This window comes from Pipistrellus kuhlii, unplaced genomic scaffold, assembly GCF_014108245.1.
Source record: "Pipistrellus kuhlii isolate mPipKuh1 unplaced genomic scaffold, mPipKuh1.p scaffold_m20_p_7, whole genome shotgun sequence".
In the NCBI taxonomy this organism is placed as follows: domain Eukaryota; kingdom Metazoa; phylum Chordata; class Mammalia; order Chiroptera; family Vespertilionidae; genus Pipistrellus; species Pipistrellus kuhlii.
In genome coordinates, this window is record NW_023425573.1 from 27448521 (window position 1) to 27463222 (window position 14702).

Consider the following 14702-nt stretch of genomic DNA (forward strand, 5'->3'; position numbering starts at 1 on the left):
GAATTCTTGAAGAATTATGCCGGAATGGGAAAATTGGTATTGAGACAACCCCTTTTTACAGCCGGCAAGAAGGATTTTATTTTTAAAGAGCTCTTCAATGAGAAGGAAATCTCACGGAGAGCACCTCTGGGTGAACTCTGGAAGGCGTGGACCTGGTGAGCTTAGCTCCTGGTCACCCTGCCCCCGGCCAGGCCATCTCCCACCTCTCCCCTTGAGGCTGCAGGTCTTGGGAAACCCTTCTGAGTGGCACAGTCTGGGGGCCACCCTGTAGTCTCCTTGGGGTGCCAGGTTTAGCAAATAAAATTGCAGGATGCCCAGGAACATTTGATCATATACGGCAGACATACGCTAATAAAATGTTTGTGTATCTGAAATTCAAATTCACTGGGTGTCCTGGATTTCTGATTGCCAGAGACCCTAGTCCCCCCTCACCCCTGGCTATACTTTGATTTTGGTTTCCGGTGGTGCCTGGGCCCCTCTCGGGTGAGGAGGAGCGTCGCCTGCTCCTGTGGGCGGGTGGTACTCGTGGGCAGACCTGTGACTTCACTAGGTTTGTTCACTCTGCTTTTGGACCCGTCATCACGCTGACGCTGGGCAGCTGCTCTTCCTGCCATGGACACTGTGGCCACGCAGTCATGGACGTCCTGTGCCCGGTCAGGACCTGACCTCCTGGCCCATCTGACGCAAGGCCCAGGAGCTGGAGGGCACTGGAGAAATGTAAGGGCATGTCCTCGGGGAGTGTAAGTGCTCATCGGAGACTTAGCCCCAGGGAACCGGAGGCTGTGAGCTCACCTGCCCGGAAGCGCTGTCCTTGAGTTGGGTGGCATAGGTGTCACCGAGGCCTGGAGTCATGGGGGTGGGAGCTGGGCCTGGAAGGAGGGTACCGAGGCGGCATTCCCTCCATACAGGAGGAGGGTGGGGTGTTGTGTGCAGGGTTAGGGTGGGCAGGAGGGGCTGGAGATGGGATGGGCCAGATTGGGGAGAGCCCTGAAACGGGCAGGTGGCAGGAGAAAGCGGGCAGTTTGTGCCGTGAGCGGGGAGGGATGTGCTGAAGGGGAGCTTGCAGGGCAGTGGGCTGGTGGGGAGAGATGCACTGGGGACCACATGGGAGACAAACCGATGTGCAGATCACAGGCACATGGGGACTTTGTTTTATGCTCAGGAACGGGTCTTGCCAATGGAGCATCTTACTGTGTGCTCAGTGCAGGCCTGGGAGCTGGGCTACAACAGTGAATGAGACACGTGAGTTCCTGACGATTGCATGGGGGGTGCCATGGCCATTTATTAAATGCCTGTAGTCTAGGGGAGCCACCTGCCTTCATAGAGAACTTATTCTAGTGCACTGTGGTCGGCAAACAGCAGCTCTCGAACCGAATGCGGCTCTTTGGCCCCTTGAGTGTGGCTCTTCCACAAAAATACCACGGGCTGGGCAGGTCTATTTTGAAGAAGTGGCATTAGAAGAAGGTTAAGTTTAAAAAATTTGGCTCTCAAAAGACATTTCAATCGTTGTCCTTTTGATATTTGGCTCTGTTGACGAATGAGTTTGCCGACCACTGCCCTAGTGGAAGAGAAAGGAAATAACAAGCGACAGACAAAGAAGCCTGTGAGGGAGTGGGGGAGGGAAAGGTGTTCTGGTTTAAGTGGGGAATGTGTTGGGCTGAATGATGGCCCCCAAGAATATACACACCCTAATCTCTAGAACCCGTGACTGTTAATATAATGTAATGTGTCATTTTAAAAACTATTTTTACTTGTTGATTTTTAGAGAGAGAGAGAGAGAAACATCAGTTTGTTGTTCCACTTATTCGTGCATTCATTGGTTGCTTCTTGTATGTGCCCCCTGACAGGGCATTGAACCTGTAACCTTGGCATGTCAGGACAACGCTCTAACCAGCTGAGCTGCCTGGCGAGGGCCTGACAAGTGTCTTTTTTAAAAGCCAGGCAAAGGGAGATCTGACGCCAGAGGAGAAGTCCATGAGATGATGGGGACAGAGATTAGGGCGATGTGCTTTGCAGTTGGAGGGAGGAACCACTGGGCAGGGATTGGGGTGCTGCTAGAGGCTGAAAAAGGTAGGGAGGTGGGTTCTACCTTTGGAACCTCTAGAAGGAACCAGACCTGCCTAATCCTGGACTTCAGCTGGTGAAACTGGTCTCAGAGTTCTGGCTCCGGGCTATAGGAGAATACGGTTGTTTTAAGTCACCAAGTTGCTGGCAGTCTGTTACAGCAGCCGCCCTGGGAAAGCAACATGGGGGTCTGGGATTCCAGGAGGTGACAGTTGAGCAGAGCCCCTACATGTAAGTGACTCGAGATCATAACTGGGGGTACTCTCAGGAGGTTAGTGGGCTTCCTGCTGACACCGGGCTGGGCCCATGGGGCCGGAACTGGGATCCAGGCCCAGCTGAGCATCAGGAATTCTTTGGGAACCATGAGCTCCGATGGCCTCTAGCCTGGAAGTGAGCCACAGTGCATTTATATAGTATTTTTAATGTAAAAATGTCAGTTGCGGTATAAATAACCTTTGCTTTTCTCCAGATTTAGTAGAGTGTAAGTGCATTTTATTGATGGAACAAAATATTTCCTTTGGCTTTCTAAATCGGGCATTTCTAACACGGTACAACAGCCCACTGGCTTGGGGCGGAACTGACCGAGAACGTGCTTGTTTATATCACCAGCCCTGTGTGTGTGTCTTGGCCGAAAGGCCCAGCATCTCGTGCCAGATTCATATTGTCCTCTTGTCTGCTCTGGGACCCCCTGAGGCAAGGGGGCTGATTTGAGGGGAGAGGTGGCCTCCCAAAGCAGGAGTGGAGAACTGGGAGAGTGCAAAGGGAAAGGGGAAAAGCAGGGGCCACGTGGGGGACTGAGCTCATCATGGTCCCCGGGACTGCTGGGGTCCCTCTGAGACTCGTCCCTCGGCAGGACAGGAGGTCGGGCACTGAGCCCAGGGCTGCCCTGGGCATCGAAGATTGCAGCCACCCTCCTCGAGGGGCTTGCTGCCATGCCTGGGTTCTATACCTGTGTCTTCAAGAAGTCCAGGCTTCCCTGTTCCCCGGAGTCACAAGCAAGGCAGACACTGCAGCCCCATCCAGTGAGTTCAGACAGTAAGTCTGTCTACATGACTGTCCACCATCGCGAGACAGAAGGTGCTCAGATCATCAGAAAGTTCCATTGTGTTGGCGGGATGCGGGGAGTTCTGAGACCAACGCAGAGGGAGCTGTCTCCTGTGTGTGGCACCCTCTCTTGGCACCTGTGTGAGCCCGGTCAGCCAAGCTCCTTCCGGGCCCAGCAAGCTCCTTCTCCACCTAGGCATTCCCTCTCCATCTTGTTCTGTACCCGTAGGAGCAGCTTTGTATCTCAGCGTCTTCGTTTTCGGCCCTGTCCTACAGGCTGGCACCTGCTGCTTCTTCCTTCCATCCCGGAGGGCAGGGCACAGGGGTTTTCCTTACCTTGCCAGCCCCTCTAGTTCCCAAGGAGCAGAGCCCAAGGTCGATCTGTGAGGTGATGGGTGCCTGCGGGCGCCAGCCCCGTGTCCCCTCCGAGCTAACGAGTGTGCACTGCGTTTCTAGCTGCGTGCACCTTCCTGGCCCGCTGAGGGTGCCTGTGACGAAGGTGGGAATAAGTCAGTATCTGGCCCAGTCCCTGGGCGGAGAGACTGGTCAGGGAGGATCAGCTGGCCCTGGTGGGAAGGGAGAGCCTACCTCTCCTCTCCCTTAAACTCTTCCTGGACCGCTGTGTTCTGACTGGGTCCCCATTCCACGCGTGCCCCCACCTGTGCTCAGGAGCTCGGGGGATCGGGAGGGAAATGCTTTCCATGCCGCCGTGGCGGCCTTTGCCCCGCCGTGCTGAGCGGCTGGTGTGTGCTGTGTGCTCAGGGTCACGAACTGTGAGGGACTTGGTGCTCTCACAAAACCGGTGTCCCGCCCGCGACGGCGCCGCGTGGCTAGGTTTTCTAAACTGTGCCGGTCACCACGATCCTGACCGTGAGGCGGACGGAAGCCCGTGCCCCTTTAGCAGAGCTGAACCGGGGAGGGGGCTCTTGAGGGCCTCAGTCCGGGATGAGACAGGCGTGGAAGGGAATGCAGACCCGTTGCAGGGACTGGCGTGGGCCGCTCCAGGCTGCGTTTTTCCTTCTCTTGCCCTTTTCACTGTTGCTAGGTAAGAGGTTGCCAGGGTGAAGATTTGACCCCCAGAAAAGGAGAATCCAAGAGGTCGGAAGGCCGGCATTCCTCCTCAGGGCCAGCTCTTCCCACGAGGACACCCTGAGGGGGAAAGGGCTGGCTGGGCACTCTGGAGGAAAAGGACCAGCTGTTGGCACCACATGTGTGGGACGATGGGGACGGCATCGGATCGCAGCGTCGCCCGCCCTCCCAGCGCCGGGGACATGGTTGGTCACACATTCAGTGGCGGAGCCAGGGTTGGAGTCCAGGTCAAAGAGGTTCTGGGCTTCACCACACTAACTTGTCCTAAGTGTCCGCAGCCCCTCAGCGTGTGTTGGGGGGCAGCTCACTCTGTGTGCGCTCCCCAGACTCACACAGAAACTCCCTGCCTCTGGCCCAAGCAGGACGCGCAGCTTCTTCCCACTTGAACAGACTTGGAAGGTTTCATAACGTCAGTCATGGGAGAAGGAGAGGAAGAAGGAAGTGCGACATTGGGACCCTGCCCAGCGTTTTCGGCCCGCCCTCGGAGACATCCTGTCTCACCGCCACCTGCCTGGTGTCCCTTTGTCGCTTTGCACTTGACCGTGGTTCTATGTATCGGTCACTGGTTCTGGCTTTGCCCACCACGTTGGTGTGTGCGCCCAGCTTCCCGTTTCTTGATCTCGGTCAGCCATTGAAACCTCGAGCCTTCGTTCTTTCATTTGCCAACATGTCCATACCACTCACTGTCTTTCAAGGTGTGGTCCAGGGACCAACAGCATCGCCATTGCTTGGAGTGAGTTAGAAATGCAGATTCTCAGGCCTGGCCCCCAATCCCTGGGCCTCTAGGGGTGGAGATCAGCCTTCTGTTGTAGTAAGCGCTCGGGGCCAGGAGTTGGATCGCACCACTGTTGAGCACCGCTGCCTTATTTAAGCAGAAGTTTTTCACTATGTATTTGGCACTAAATAGAGGGCCTTCTACCCGTGTTTCCCCAAAAATAAGACATCCTCCGAAAATAAGACTTAGCGTATGGAAAGATAAGACATCCCCTGAAAATAAAGACTTAGCGCAACTTTGGGAGAAAAAATTAATATAAGACATTGTCTTATTTTCGGGGAAACAGGGTTTGTGTCGAAGAAAAAGGCAGTCTCTGCCCACAGAAGAGACAAAGCCACATTGAGTGGGGGTGCTCTCACATGGTATTATGGACTGCCCTGTTTTCCTCTTGAGGAAAGAAACAGGCCCAGAGTCCAGGTAAGCGACCTAGCAAAGGTCATGGAGCCAGTCAGGGCAGAGCTGACACTGTATGGCGCAGGGACATCTCAGAAGTCCTGTGTTTGCAGCCCGCCTCCCACTGCCTGGAGTCACGCACCACACAGTTCCCTGACTTGTGCCATCTCCCCTGTTGATTCATGGGAGAAGGCGATGGGTCAGAGCGGAGGTCTGAGGACTCCCCCGGGAAGGTCTCCTTCATTAGCTTCTATTAATAATTGGTGATGGTCACGACCCTGGACTTGAATCTCCCACCCAGGTCTGGCTGAAAAACTCCTAGAGTAGCTGGTCAGTGAGTTGGAAAAGCTAGTCAAAGCCTGGAATAAGAAGGTTTTTCTTCTTGTTGTTTGTTTTTTTTAAGTGGGAAGCAGGCTAATGGGAGTTTATCTTCCATCTTCCTAATCATTGAGGGAAGGTAGTTTCTGAGTGTTGTTGGACAGTAGTTTCTTATGTGAACTAACAAGCATGGTCCTCTGATTTTTAAGTTAAAATCAAGCAACAGCATAAAGGTGATAGTTAAACCGTCTGAATCCAGAGTTCTGGAGTTTTATTCTTCTTTCCCTCCCGTGTTCAGTGCGGCCCAGTTTGCCAGCCCCTTTTTAGCGTTGCACCTTTGTGGAGTCTTCCTGAACTATTCCATGTGGGCTGTCGTAGCAGCTGCTCTCACCTCACCCGTATCCATTCATTCATGTAAGTTAAATGCATAAATACTTCTGTGCCCAGGCCCACCATGTCCAACCAGAAGGAGCTCAAGCCCGAAGGAGAAAGCTACCTTCTGTCCACAGGTGTCCGTGGGAGCCCACATACCTGAGCCTGAGAGAGAGGGCCCAGGTAACCCCTAGGGCCTCCGGTCTCACACACAGACAAACAGAAACCTCACCCAAGGAGTAAGGGCAGTCCGTGAACTTCACCACGGACTGCATAGGTGTCAGGTGCCAGGTAGGAACGCGCAGGTGTGTAACGTGAATGGACAGCCACATAAAGAATCCATTGTGGTGGCTGGTTGTTTGTCTCAGTAAATCCCTCCCTCTTGTGCTTCATACTCAGTATAGGCGAGAGGAAAGGGTATCATTCCTTATCTCATCCCCTGTGAAATCTGAAATGTTAAGTAACTATAGGGAAGGTAAACAAACCAGTTCTGTATTCTGCGTAAGAAAATTTCACCACATGAACCGGGAGAGACGTCAGACACTCTGGCTTGGCTGTGTCATCTCCACCTGCCAAAATTCTGTTTCCACGGAGAGCTTCCAAGGTGCTGGTTTGGTTAGCATTAACTAGAAGGGCCATCGCCAGTCTGCCCAGGCAGTGCTTTCTCCGTTTTCTAAGTGGGTTGTCTTAAAGTTTCTTCCATAAACAGTGAAGACCTTGGGGCTCATGGCGAGGCCAAGAGATCTATGTCATGAGCATTACGTGCATGGGGACTGATCCTTATCAGGTATGGGGGTGGGAGCCCCCGGGCCAGGAACACTTCCCTGTTGACCTTGGAGCCAGCTCTGGACAATAATTTTGATGAACTTTTCCCTTTCCGGCCACCTCTGTCTCCTTTTCTAGCCATACCTCTCACCTACCTGCTGTTTTCTTTCCTTCCCGGTTGCCATCTTCATGCCATCTGCCAACTAAACCAGTGTGCCCACCAGTGCATAAGCAGGGTTGGTAGAGAACCTGGGTAGCACCCTTTTTCTGGAAAAGGCCAGACAAAATATTCTCAGCTTTGTGTCTTTGACGCACAAAAGAACGGTGGACAGAAGGTGAACACACGGATGTGTCTGCCTGTGTTCCCTGTAACTTGACTTTCAGACACTGTAATTTGACTTTCCTATAACTTTCACATCACGAAATACTATTCTTATTTTGAGTTTCTCCCCAATTATTTAAAGAAAATAGAACATTCTTTGTACACGGGCCTTACAGACGGTTGACACAGTGGATGGATTTGGCGCACAAGCCGGAGTTTGCCTCTAGAATAGGACAGGGATTTAAAGGTTCCACTGTTGTAGCGCTTTGGGGCATGGGCGTGGCGGAGGCAGGGGGCAGGGAGGACCACTTTCTGCCTGAGAGACTCCACCCCCAAAATCAGCAGATGCTGGGCGTGGGGACCCTTTGGCCAATGGATCCATACAGGTCCATCATGGTGGCTTGGAAACTTAAGGAATAGGCTTAGCAGTTTTCCCGTTTTTCCAAAGTTCTCAGGCTGGTATAGTGACTTTTGAGGAGTCAATCTTAAATGTCAGAAGAGAAGGGAAAAAAAGAAACATACTCTCTCTCACTGTCGAACAAATTAGAAGCACTGAAGTCTGAGGAAGCAGAAAAACACCCATAAATTCACTTCCCAGAGGCCCCTCTGTTCGGGTTTTCACTTCCTCTGGTGTGTTTTTCACTTACTTCTCCCCTTTTAGCACGGTGAGGTTCCCAACCGTCTGCCCGGACATAAGCCCTCGGACTCCCCCAAGCACTTGGACGCGTAGTCTGAGGTTCTCAGAACAATCCGAGTCTTCCCTGGACCGGTGAGCCGTACGGTTGACATGTCCAAAATAAATGGGCGCGTGGACAATGGCCCCTTGTTTCCGTCTCTTGAACATCCTGTCCCCACCTCCCATCTCTCCGTCTCCTGGGGGATCTACTCTCTCGTCGTGATCGAGTATGTTATCTCACGCCGTTGCCTTTTCCATGGCGTTCACTGGCTTGGAGAAGCCTGGCCCCTTCGCCGGTGGGATTCCTCTCATTGCTGGGCCTTTGGGGGGTCTGTCTCTACCTCGAGATGCTCTGTGTCCCTGCGAGATGGTCTTTCCTTCTGGCTGACTTCCTGCCCGTCCGCCGTCATTCGGTACATCTGGAATTCATTTCACCGCTGAAGCCCCGGGGGGAAACGGTGTCCTGAAAACTAGCCAGCTGTCCCAGCCTCACGGGATAACCCTCGCCTGCTGACGATCCTCGTTTTAATTGCATGTGAAATATGTATCAGGAGGGGGCTGCTCTGGGCGGTCTGTTCTTATGGGCGGGCACGGTTTGCAGGCTGGGAGGCCTTGGTGGAGGGAAATGTGTGCAGAGGGAATCCGCCTCCCCTTTCACAGCCTGGCCAGGTCCAGGGCTCCTCCAAAGCCCAGAGCCCCTGTGGCCAGACGTCAGCCTGGAAGCAGGGATCTAAGAGGGCACCCAGGGTGGTGACCTTCAATCCCGCCGCTCTCTGTTTATGGAACCTGCCACAGGCGTGGGCTCTGTGCCTAACACGCTATGCTCTGCAGCGGGACCACTTCCTGCTGACCCCACCACGCGGGGAGGGAGCCCCACTGCTGGCAGGCGATCGGAGTGTGTCTTTGGGGTTCAGCCGGTAAGATTCTTTTGTGGAGCGAACACTGCCGGTCTTTGCAGCGACAGGAACAGCAGGGGAAGGAAGGCACACCAGTGGGGAAAAATAAAAGCCCTTGTCTCTGACTGGGCTCGGTCTGTAGGGACACCCTGGGACCAGCTCTGAGCAGGAGGCGTGGGCAGAGGGGAGCAGGCTGCACTGCGGTCTCAGCAAAGCCCTTTGAAACCCTAGGAGTTCGGACCTGGGAGGTCCTAGATTCTCAGGAGTTGAGAGCAGGGGAGGGTCTGCCTTCTCCCCCTGGGACAGAGTAGTTCTAGAAAAGGGTCCCACTGGCCACACTCCCAGCAGCTGGCATGGAGCGGGCCCCCAGGCGCCACCTCGCTGTGCCCACCCTTGCCTTGCCTGACCACGTGAATGCGGCTGCTCTAGATCGGGAGAGTCTTGGAGGGAAAATAGAGACGTGGGTTTGGGGCTGAGAGACTGAATCTTGGTCACGGTTGGTTCCCTTTTGTCTTGCAGCATCTCCCTTCTTCTCTGGATGGAAGGCCGGGTCCTGGGACTTCACCTCTGACGCCGGGAGCTGGTGGCCTGTGGCAGGTAAGCGGTGAGCCGTGCACACCGGGCGTTTGAATGAGCCGCTGTCCCTGCGCCCGTTGTGTGGAAGCAGCTGTGTCCTGGCCGAGGCGCACAGACCCGTGTGGGGAGAGGAGCCCCGCGCACGTGTAGCTCAGGAGGGAGAAGCAGCTTCTGGAAGCTTCTGGCGGCCCTTGGCCTTTCAGGGCACTGCTCTGTCTTCACGGGAAGGCCAGACATCACTGGTGGGCCTGGCACCACAGAGTTCCCAGAACAGCCCCTCATTTCTGTTTACTTTCTGCGACTTCCCCTCTGTCGGATGGAATGTTCTCGCTCTACCCGGAACGAGACAGAGCCCAGGTTGGCTGTCCTGTTGTATTTGCACAAAGGAGTTATTCTTATAACGTCAGAAATTACGGCTCCCAAACAATGGCCAGAGAGCTCCATGTGGTTCCGGGTCCTCCCTCCCCACTCTGGGAATACAATAGCAGAGAATGTTAAAGGAAACACGGAGCCAGGTTCATGAGGAAGAGCTGGAGGCAGTTGGCACTCCCAGCAGAAAAGAAAGAGAAACTGCTCCCCTTGCCCTGGTGGGCCGTTCTGGGCTATTTTCCTGGCTGCACTTTTTTTTCATTCTTTGGGCAATAGAAGGAAACCATCCTTGGTAAAGCCAGGGGGGTGGGATCGTCCAGCTAACGTGCCACCGCCTTCGTGTGCTCAAAAACGACAGAGTCCTTCCTCCCTGGGTGGAGGGATTGGACAGAATTAAATGGACATTAGCATAATGCTGGGCAGTGGCGGAAAGTTGAGAGGGAACAGCTCTTGGGAGCTTCTTTTCAGGGTCCTGTTCGAAGACTAAAATCCTCTCCCAGTCAAGCAGGCGCCTGAATTATTTCAGGTTTTCCTTGAAGCCACAACCCTCCATTGAGCTGGGGGAGGAGATTTTGCCCCCACGTTCTTCTCCCCACTGTTACATCGCTGGTCTTTGTTTGCCTTGTGGCCGGTGCTTTAGGATAGAAAGAATGTTAGGGACAGAGGAATGTTAGGGATGTGTTCAGGTTACGGCCCGGGGGCTTTTATTAGTGAAGAATTTGGGAGTCTTCTGGGCCCAGGGTCAATCCTCAGGGACTTAAAATACTTCTGCCCAGGAAGCAGCCTCCAGCAGGCCTGGCCTTATAAGTGCAGCCCCCTGGCCCGAGGCTGGGTGGTGGTGAAACCCAGGGAAAGGCAGCCACATTCCTCGCATTCTTCCGGCCTGGCACTGGCGAGATTGCTGGGGTTTCTAAAATCAAACACAAGTATGCGGCATGACTTTCTAGATGTACTCGGGAGATACCAGGGGCCGGTGCAGTGTGGCCTCCTGTCTCACCCCACGTGGTCTCTTTGAGGCACAGCTTGTCCAATGCAGGGCCCCTCCCGGACTGGACAGGAAGAGGTTCCTGGGGGCCCTGCCCGGGCCCCCTCCCTGGCTCCCACAGCTCCCGGGCTGTCATTTATGTGGTTTGCCTTCTCTGGCGCTGAGCCAGACGAACCAGAGCAGCAAGACTTTTGAGAAGAGGAACAAGAGGGTGAGACGGGGCCTGGCCGCCGGGAGATGAGCCAGAGCGGGGCCCTCTGTCTCCACCTGAGCATAAAGGGCTCCGGGAGCTGGGAGAGGGAGGTTCCCCTTTACCCTCTGGGGAGCTGGCAGAGTGGACGGCGTCTCAGCATGTGATGGCAAAAAAAAAAAAAAAAAAAAAAATTGTCTTGATACATTTGGCCAACTTGGTGGCCTTTCCTCCCAGAATCATAAATGCCGTGTCTTCTCGGTGCTTAAGAGTCAGGATCTGATTTCTCTCAAGTTCACTGTGAGATGGAGCTTCCCAGGGTTTCGGTTTCTCTGTCCAGAGTTTTGCTTGTGATTGGCATGTGATTCCTGCACCATTGGTTTAGGTTAGGGGTGTCGAACTCAATCAGAGAAGGGGCCAAAATCTAAAATCCAGCCTAAATCGCGGGCCGAATGGTTTACTGAACAGTCATAAACTGTCATTGTGATGGAAACGCAGCGGAGTGCAGTGATGACAGCGCGGTGCGAGCCACATTGCAAGGCCTGGCGGGACAGATTTGGCCCGCGGGCCTTGTGTTTGACACATGTGGTTTAGGTGTTCTAGGTCACGTGTCCGCGGCTGCTGCTCCGGATGCCGAACCAGGTGAGGGAGCAGGAAGGAGCCGATGCCAGTGCCCTGCACTTTAAGACCAGTATCCGTGACCGATGTAACTGGGAATAACATAACTTGCCCTGAGAGCTATTTGGGGGAGACCCTGGCTCATTCCCACGGCACTGCTGGTATCGGTGAAAGTGGGAGCTCCAGCTCAGGACGCGCCAGCTAAGCACCCGCTGGCCGCGTGTCCTGTCTACCCCAGCCCAGAGACAGTGTGCATCCTGCCAATTTTACAGATAACAAATGAGGCTCAGCGAGGTCAAGAGCAGAGGATTTTTACAATAAGTAGCAACGTCCAGGCCTAGCGCTCGAGTAGGTATGCCCCAAGCTACTCCTTTGCTGCCTCCCTTACCCAGCACCTCGGAGGACACACGAACTGTGTGGGCAGTGTCCCCAAGGCCAGCATCAGCCAACAGAAACCAACTCTGAGCCACAAACGTGAGCCACACAGCTGATTTTTAGAGTAAAGATAAAACACATGAAATTCATTTTTGTCCTCAGAACTGTACGTATACTTGCAAATCAAGGACACAGTTAAGACTTGTCCCCACTCGGAAGGGGTGGCTGGCTGGGCACCCTGTCTGGGCCACAGGGAGAACTAACAAACGTTTGCTCTTCTGGGGTTTTCAGACCGGGGACCTCCAAACTTTCCTGATTGTGTTTTGTTTTGTTTTGTTTTGTTTTGTTTTGTTTTGTTTATGTGAATTACACATAGTATTTCCAATTATCCATTTTAAGATGTACGATTCGTTGGCGTTTAGTGCGTTCACAGTGTTGTATCCATCGCCATCGCGTTTTTCATCACCCCAGAAGGATGCCCATACCAATTCATTCCTCCCAGGGCACTCTCCCCTCATTCCTTGACATCACTTTTACTCTGGATTGTATGTGGGGGACACCCCAGCTTTCGGATGTCCTGGGAACTGAGCGGCGAAGGCCAGTGTTCTTGGCACGGTGACATCCAGGCCTGCATGGACAGTGACTGGCCAGGTGACCTAGAAGCACCGATCCGGCTCCTGCCAAGGCCTGCCTGGTCCCCGCATGGGGTCAGTTTTGTTGTTGTTGTTGTTGTTTTTAATATATTTTATTGATTTTTCACAGAGAGGAAGGGAGAGATATAGAGAGCTAGAAACGTCGATGAGAGAGAAACATCGACCAGTTGCCTCCTGCACACCCCCTACTGGGGATGTGCCCACAACCCAGGTGCATGCCCTTGACCGGAATCGAACCTGGGACCTTTCAGTCCACAGACCAACACTCTACCACTGAGCCAAACCGGTTTCTGCAGGGGTCAGTTCTGTTGATGTGGTGTGTCCAAACCTGCAGAGAAGTTTTATAAAAAATCTATTGGAGCCAAACAGAGGACACAGCTGGGAGCACAATCTCAACAGACTGAGAAAAAGCACCTCATTAGAATGTCAATGTGCAGTTTCTTCTACGCATTTAGAATTAAGGCATTAGGAGAGAACTTAAGGAAGAGTTCTTGAAGGCGGGAGAGAGCAAGGCCAGATTGGATTTCAGGTCGGGTGGTTACAGCTTATTTCAAAGGTGAGTTAACCTAGGTGCACAGAAACAATGGACAGGGCTGGCTTCCGGCCAGGGTAAACCATTTAGAAGTTAAGAGCCAGGGGCATGACTGCCCACCATGACCTGTCCCGTTAGGAATTTATGACCAGATCACCCCGTGGAATCCCTTTGTGGTTCCCAGGTCCGACCTCCCCAAGACCTGGGAGAGGGGAACTCTGCCTGCAGCTCTTCAGGAACCTGAGGCATTACTCAGCTCCTTCTCCCACCTTTGCATTGAAATGCCTCACGTGTGGCTGCTTCAGGAAGTAAAGGGCTGCCATTGGATGACTGAGCCCCGAAGTGAAGCCCGGGGCATGTGAACAGACAGGAACCCGAGCTGCCCCCCCCAGCTGCCCCACTCCCCTCAGCTGCCCCCAGCCACACACAAAGCTAAAAATGGCATCTGAGTTCTTATAAAAGCCTTGTGTTTGGGGCTGTTCGCTACCCTGCCTTTTCATCCTTGTTAAGCAGGCTGTGTCATGAAGACAATGAAAAATTTTTCGCATACTTGAGGCTTTGGAGATAAAAGGTGCGAATGAAGAAAGATTCTACCATTGTTTATTTCAAGAGCCTCCCCAGTCTCTTACTGAACCTGCTTAGCCTCACAAAGAAATGTTCAATCTAATCAGAAACCCCAGTTTTCCTGTCTCTGCCTGGAGTTTCCCCCCTTTGTTAGTGCCCTTATTTAAAGTTGACTGGGCAGGCTGTGACTTAGGGAGGGCCGAGGGAATGCATTTCATCCTTGGGTCAGAAAAAAAATGCCTCTGCAGGGAGCCTAACGCTTTGGCCTTGCTTTTAAATGAATTTCAGTTATGAGCACATAAGCACACTTTGCCTAAATTAACTTCCTGGCCCTCAGTTTCCTCATCCGCAGAAACGGAGCTAGTACCTCAGAAGTTTCTCAGGGCTGAAAAGAAACTAGGCAGACTTGCTCCGGAAAGGAAAATGGGAGGGTTACCGGAGAGCCTCAGACCTAGCACAGCAGTCAGTCTGGGGAGGACCTGGAATTTGAGAAATGAAGCTGCTCTTCAGGAATTGTGCTTCTCCCTGGTCACCTGGCCGCTGCTGCTCACCCAGCATGCACCTGGCCCAGGAATGGCCTGCAGCCCCAGCCCCAGCAGCCCTGGACCACTTGTACCTACAGCTCCCAGCTCTCAGAGAAGAGGGTTGTGCTGGGTCCGCAGGCAGTTTGTAAATCTGTGTCCATTGCAGATTGATTGTGGGGAGGGGACAGGGCCACTGGGGTGTCCAGGCTGGCGGTGTCCCTGCAGGAGGGAGTGATGGCCATTGGTTCTCCCGCTAAGGGAGGAGGTGGAATGCCTCATAACCACCTGGGCTTATTGCAAGCTTTCCATCCCTCCTGCCTCCCTCACCCCCTCCTTCTCTCTGACTTTCCCATAACCTATCACTGTGGGCAAGCTGTTTAGCTTCTCTGGGACACCCTTGTCTCTATCATTGTTGAGGGCTCCAGCTGGTAGTCCAGTGGCTCCTTTGTGATGTGATTGAGGGGGCAGCCCTAGCCCTGACAGTTCGGCTCCTGCCATTTCTGAAGCACATTGCCCTCCTGACCTCGGGTTGCCCCAGGGGTCCCAAAGGTCCAAAGAGGCATTGACACGACCCACTGGCCAGAGTGAATTCCCCGGGGTCT

At 53.6% G+C, this 14702-nt stretch overlaps 1 protein-coding gene across 3 annotated transcripts in view; it reads left to right on the forward strand.

Annotated features, from left to right (window-relative positions):
- The window catches only part of SH3BP4 (SH3 domain binding protein 4), a 78829-nt gene that overhangs the window by 27434 nt on the left and 36693 nt on the right, over nucleotides 1-14702 (forward strand). Inside the window, exon 2 of one of the 3 annotated variants that reach the window (XM_036421058.2) lies at nucleotides 9234-9311. The exons of 1 other annotated variant lie outside the window; for it this stretch is intronic. The gene's annotated coding sequence lies outside the window, so the exon portion shown is untranslated. The remainder of the gene's footprint in view (nucleotides 1-9233; nucleotides 9312-14702) is intronic. One more of the 3 variants, XM_045575692.1, reaches the window with a different exon arrangement.